At 40.9% G+C, this 7,156-nt stretch overlaps 1 pseudogene; it reads left to right on the top strand.

Moving 5' to 3' along the window:
- The first annotated feature begins 6,924 nt into the window (after positions 1–6,924).
- On the top strand, positions 6,925–7,058 carry LOC148790757 (U6atac minor spliceosomal RNA; annotated as a pseudogene).
- Positions 7,059–7,156: the final 98 nt, after the last annotated feature.

Below are 7,156 nucleotides of genomic sequence, written 5' to 3'. Positions count from 1 at the left end.
TGGATGATGAAGATATGTTTCTGATGGGCACAATGATGAAGATACTTGCATTGTTGTAGTATCGAATGGACTGCACATTTAGGGGTCATTCTTTTTTCTGATTTTGAGAGGGGGAAAGTTGGCCAATGGGATTTTGGTTTCCATTGACCAAGAATCCCATGTTCTTTTTTTAGATTTATGTGGGGACTAGATAAAGTTTATTTTCTTGGGTATCACTTACCCGTCTCCTAGGTGGGGGGAAGTTACCAACACTTGAATGGGACAAAAATGCCATTTTTAATAATGGATTTTTATGGCTAAATTGGTCATTGCCTTATTTACACGAGAAATAAAAGAACATGGGTAAATGCACTTACCTGGGTAAGTGTTTCCTAAGAAAAACTTACCCAGATAACTGCATTTACCCGGGTAAGTAACTTACCGAAAAACGAATGGGGAAGAAAGCCACAAAGAAACAAACCAAGATTGAGAAGAATTTGATTGAAAACAGAAGTTCACTGTTTTCACACTACAGAAACTCAGATGGCCGGGTATTACTGTTTCTCATTAACACTGTAGTGAGGGAGCTCGACATGATTGCCATTGATACCAACAATGTTATGCCATTACGTTATTTCTCAGTGTCTATACTGCAAGAATTCCGTTCTCAGACATATCCTGGCATGAAGGCAAACAAAAAAAATATAATTTTCTAATCTAAAACTTGTTTTCTAAAGAAAAAGGGAGGGATAGATAACATGAATACATTCATCATGATTTGAACCCAGATGTTGGTACCATTAGAGAAAAGCCTGATAGAACCTGACAATAGTCGAGAACTTGTCTACTCTTCAATATTGTTGCAAGGGCTAAGGTTTTTAAAGCTTCTGAATCAGAATTGGAGAAAAGTTACGGGAAAGGAAGGAAAGAGGACTCTCTATATGTTACGAGCCTACTATGAACGTGGATAACATGCAAGCCTTGCATGGGCCCACGAACATTCTAACGGCTCCAAGGGAGGGCCAGTCAAAGCTATTAGGCCCATTGTTATCTTTTTTATGTTAACTTTCAAATTGTAGATGCCTAAGGCGACTTTCTCGCCATTATCTCTTGTTAGTAGGAGCTAGTTTTTATCTGTGGAGTTGTTTTCGATTGTGGGTGTGTAACTCGTTAAATACCCTTATTTTCTTTGAATGAACACCATCATTACCCAGCATTTAACTTATCTTAATTTGGGAGGCTTTTCTGAGTTGCCTCGAAATAACCCAGAAAATATTGGTTATCTTCTTGCCAAGATAGGGAAGACGAACCAAGAACATCCTCTTGTAGACTCTCCGGTAACCTATTCCAGACAGTCTGCTCTCCTGCAGAGACCAGTCACACGTTCAGTTACAACGGCTCGTAACAAGGTGGTATCAGAGCCGGCGATGGATCTTAATCATGAGCGACGCCTCTCACAGATTGAAGGTGAGTTAGGGTCCCTGATGGCTACCCAAGAACGGATGATGGAGGAGGTACGGGGAATGTTTGCTTCAATCGCCACAAGATTTGACTAGCTAGAGAACTCAAAGGCGCCAAAAGTTGGTGAGGCTTCCAATTCTCCATGCCGATCTGTTGCTTATAGGAATAAAGGAGTGGGAGTTAACCCCACCCCTCTTGCTCGAAACTTGAAGCTTGAATTCCCGAGGTTCAATAGTAGTGAAGACCCAACTAGTTGGCTTTGCAGAGCTGAACAAATCTTCTTATTGCAAAGGGTACCCGAAGTGGAGAAGGTACTTACTGCATCAATCCATCTTGAAGGTGATGCCCAGTTGTGGTTTTAGTTACTACAACAAGATCATGCCGATATGGGATGGCCCCAGTTCAAGGAACAACTCCATCTACGATATGGTCCAACCAAATTTCAGGATTTCTTGGGAGACCTCACAAAGCCACGACAAATGGGTTCAGTACGAGATTACCAGAAACAATTTGAAAGGCCTCTCACTCATGTGGGGAGAGTGACATCGGAGCAACAAGAAAGTTGTTTCATTAGTGGATTGAAAGACTCTATTAGATCTGATGTTCTTGTAGCTAGGCCCACTACCTTGTCAGAAGCAATTGGTTTGGCTCGTCTCTATGAAGCTAGAAATAACTCATGGAGGCGACCCATGATTCCAGAGTCCAGGTCATCTCCTTCCTCCAAAAGTTCAGCATCAACCCCCTTTACATTCCCTGTTCGAAGATTGACCCCTGCTGAGTTAAAGGAGCGGCATGACAAGGGACTTTGTTTCAACTGCAATGAGAAATTCAGTCCCGGTCATAGATGCAAGAAGTTGTTTGTGATAGAGGGTTGCTGGCAAGAAGGAGATGGTCATATTGAGATGGAAATTGAAGGGGAGGAGAGAGAATCTACCCATGATGAGCTGGAAGTCTCGCTCCAGGCTATTATGGGCCACACACCAGGGCGCATCATGAAGGTCAAAGGGAAGGTGGGAGGTGAAGAAGTAACTGCGTTGGTGGACTCGGGGAGCACCCATAATTTTCTCAGCACCAAATTAGCACAACGAGTGGGCCTAAAACCCACTAAGGATGGTCAATTCAAGGTTGTAGTAGCGAATAGCCAAACCTTGGTCAGCCCGGGTAAATGTTTTGCTATTTCTTTAAGGTTACAAGATGTTCCCTTACAGATTGATTTTTATTTGTTACCCATCGATGAATATGAAGTGATTTTAGGGACCCAATGGATCTCTACTCTTGGTCTCATCATGTGGGATTTCTTTCACCTTCGCATGAAATTCTGGGTTAATGGACGTGAACTGTTGTTACAAGGGATACCACCCCTTGTTAGAAATGCCACACATAATTGGGTTATCAAGAAAAATCATCAAGGCATCTTGCTGCATTCCTTAGAAGGCCCGGCCCATTAGGCCTTTCAGCTAAGCCCGACTCTCCTCAGATACAAGAGCTACTAGCTAGCTTTTCAGACTTATTTGAAGAGCCCAAAAGCTTGCCCCCACTTAGAGCCCACGATCACAAAATCAGCCTTCTTCCAGGCATGAGGCCAGTCTGCGTGAGACCCTACCGCTACCCCCACTGTCAAAAATCTGAAATTGAAAAAATAGTAGCTGAACTGCTAGCTATAGGCATGATTCGGCCTAGCAACAGCCCATATTCATCTCCTGTACTTCTCATCAAGAAGCATGATGGGTCTTGGAGGATGTGTGTAGATTATCGGGCGCTCAATCAGATCACCATTAAAGATAAATTCCCTATTCCTATTGTTGATGAATTACTAGATGAGTTACATGGTGCATGTTATTTTTCTAAGCTAGACCTTTGCTCCGGATATCATCAAATTACAATGCACCCCGTTGATGTGGCTAAGATTGCCTTCAAAACACATCAGGGGCACTATGAATTTTTAGTCATGCCCTTTGGACTGACTAACGCACCCTCCACATTTCAGTCCCTTATGAATGAAATATTCCAGAATTGTTTACAGAAATTTGTTCTTGTATTTTTTGATGATATTTTGGTTTATAGCTCTAATTGGGGCGAACATATGAGACATCTGAAGCATGTATTCTCTATATTAAGAGCTCACCATCTATTTGTCAGAAAAGAAAAGTGTTTGTTTGGACAGACGCAGGTGAAGTATTTGGGGCACATTATCAGTGGTAAAGGAGTGGAGGTTGACCCCGAAAAGGTGAATGCTATGTTAAACTGGCCCAAGCCCAAATCTACAAAAGCCCTTCGTGGATTTCTAGGACTTATAGGATACTACCGTAAGTTTGTGGAAGGCTATGGGAAAATTGCAAGACCATTTACTCAGATGCTTAAAAAGAACTCCTTTACATGGACTATAGTAGCTGAAGATGCATTTTGTCAACTCAAATAAGCAATGACACACTCTCCGGTATTGGCCCTCCCAGATTTTTCTCAACCCTTTGTGGTGGAGTGTGACGCCTCAGGAGTAGGCATAGGAGCGGTTCTGATGCAACATGGACGACCAATCTCTTACATCAGTCAAGCTCTCCAAGGAAAGAACCTCTTGCTCTCTACTTATGAAAAGGAGGTATTGGCCCTAGTACTAGCTGTACAAAAGTGGCGACATTATTTGTTGGGGCACTGCTTCATTGTCCGTATAGATTAGAAGAGTATCAAATACCTATGGAACCAACGTATAACCACACCTGCCCAGCAACGTTGGTTATATAAGCTTATAGGGTTTGATTTTTGTATTGAGCTGAGAACAAGGTGGCAGATGCATTATCCAGAAGAGATGAAGGCGACAGTCAAAAAAATCTAAATGGGCCTGCTCTAATGGCACTAACACCGCCCATCCCCCATTGGATTGAAGCTATCAAATCTGACCAGCATGAGCATGCTCAAACACAACACCTAATACGACTATGTGAGCAAGATGAAGTTGTTGGGCCATGGGCTTACAGAGGAGGAGCAAGAAAGCCTATGATAGTAAACATAGAGATATACAATTTGAGGTGGGAGAATGGGTGTACTTGAAGTTACAACCATACAGACAAAAATCAGTGGCTACAAGAAGGAATATGAAATTGGCACCAAAATTCTATGGGCTCTTTCAAATCATAGGCCGAGTGGGCCCAATCTTATACAAATTACTACTGCCTGAAGGGTCAAGAATCCATAATATATTTCATGTGTCCCTACTCAAAAAGCATCTAGGGCCCCATAGTTCTCCCTAGTCGGAATTACCCCATAATCTACACCTGGAAGAGGAATATCATGCATACCCTCAAACAGTGATTGATCGAAGGGTCAGGCAAGGCCATCAAGAAGTTCTTATTCATTGGCGTGGATTATCACCGGCTGAGGCTACTTGGGAACCAGTTGATCACATGAAGCAGCAATTTCCTGAATTTTCCCTTGAGGACAAGAGAAATCCTTAGGAGGGGAGAGTTGTTACGAGCCTACTATGAACGTGGATAACATGCAAGCTTTGCATGGGCCCACGAACATTCTAACGGTTCCAAGGGAAGGCCAGTCAAAGTTGTTAGGCTCATTCTTATCTTTTTTACGTTAACTTTCAAATTGTAGATGCCTAAGGAGACTTTCTCACCATTATCTCTTGTTAGTAGGAGCTAGTTTTTATCTGTAGAGCTATTTTCGATTGTGGGGGTGTAACTCGTTAAATACCCTTATTTTCTTTGAATGAACATCATCATTATCCAGCATTTAACTTATCTTAATTTGGGAGGTTTTTCTGAGTTGCCTCGAACTAACCCAGAAAATATTGGTCATCTTCTTGCCAAGATAGGGAAGACGAACCAAGAGCATCCTCTTGTAGACTCTCCGATAACCTATTCCGGATAGTCTGCTCTTTTGCAGAGACTTGTCACACGTTCAGTTACAGCGGCTCGTAACACTGTATAATATAGGATCTTTCTAAAAGCTTGGTAAAATCAATGAGAGATGGAAGCAAAAGAGAGAGAACAATGAAGAAAAGAAAGAGGAACAGAGCAATTGTTTGTGTGGATGTTGAATGGAATTCATGTATGGAGAAGGGCTTCTTGCAACTACCACCTGTTTCCACAAAACAAAGAATAATCAATCCAATGTTTATTTAGAGTACAACAATGCGGGATAAGATCCTAATGAGCTTTGGGTTGCTGCTGAGATGCCTGTTTATAACAATTTTAATTTGGAGATTTACACCTTGAGAATTACTGAAGAAGAAGAACTACATAGAATGCTTGACTATGCAATCATCACAGGATTATAAAATGACAAGTTAAAAGGTGAAATATTATCCCAAGTATCAACCTTTTAATCTCATAAATAATAGTGAAAGTGCTGATACAGGAAATTATTTCTGTTTGTCAAATCTCTTGTTAGCATCATATTCTATAAATATCAATAGCATTGTTGATGGATCAGCTATGATCCTGATCAGTGCAGAAAAATACTGAATTCAGAGCATCCAAACAAGGGTACTCCAATCAAGATATTAAACTGCAGAAAAATAAGCAAAAAAAAAAAAAGAAAAAATAGTAATAAGAATGTTACAAAATATGCACATGACATGAAATGTTCTTGAAAAACATATTTAGCAAATTTAATTAATCTCTTTTTGTCTGCAATCCAAACACATAAGCCAGATCAAGAATTTGCTTGTATCAGCTACTACCCTGATGGTTTCCTCCGGTATCTCGGCCTTGCTCCTGCAACCCCAGCTGAATCAATGGCAAAAACCATAGATTTTTGAACTCCAACCCCAGCTGAGCGAGATATTCGTGGATGTAACTTGGTATATTTACGCTTTACAGTCAATGCAGGAGGAGAGATCAAAGATGAATGGACTCGTCCATGGGTGTCACTCATCTCATGTCGTAAAACTCCCTTCCTATTGTCAGGATTTAGGTGCGTCTGCAAATATCATGTGGATAATCTATACCATCCATCAGACCAAAGGATTCATCTGGGATTCCGACGATTGATCTTTTAGCATCCAAAGAAAGCATCAATCGTTTAGTTGAAAACTGTCAACATGATCAAAATCACCCCACCCCACCCACCAATGTTTCATAATTTCATCTTATGGAGATCAGAAATATGATTCTTGAGATAGTTTTGTTAAATGAATATGTTGTTTCTTAAAAATAGAAATTCAGAGAAATTAATATTTCTTCTTATAGATTTGTTTATGCATCTCCTCTATACGAAGTAGGAATCCAACAACAGATTTGTGCCTTCAGCTATATAATAATATCTTATTAATTTCATATGAAATAAATCCACAGTTTTACTCCATTTGATGATATAGCAAAAAATTAATCCTGTTCAATGAAAGGCAACCCGAAAGTGGTCATATGAGAGGTGAAAGCGATCAAACAATGGGTTGTGGAGTGGGCGACTCTCTGTCCCACATTGTCAACTTGGAAAAATATTCGACAATTTATAAACCCAGCATGCAAACAGAGGGGTGTGTTCGTTGAAAGGAGAGACGGTTGGCATCTTCCCTGACAGGGACGGGATCAACCCTCGAGCTTACCTGTTACCACTTAAGCATCAAATGCCTACACTGGGTAAAGCACCTCAAATACTCTTGACGTTTTTTTCTTGAAGCTCGACTAGACAACCTCGTTAGCCCAACGTCCAAGCCTCCAACAGAAGTTTATCTTGACTTGTGCTGTTTTAACCCTCACTGGTTAGGCTT

This window comes from Nelumbo nucifera, chromosome 6 (genome assembly GCF_055504915.1).
Source record: "Nelumbo nucifera cultivar China Antique chromosome 6, China Antique-T2T, whole genome shotgun sequence".
Lineage (NCBI taxonomy): Eukaryota > Viridiplantae > Streptophyta > Magnoliopsida > Proteales > Nelumbonaceae > Nelumbo > Nelumbo nucifera.
The sequence above is the reverse complement of the archived record's forward strand: the minus strand, read 5'-3'. Positions and strand labels throughout refer to the sequence as shown.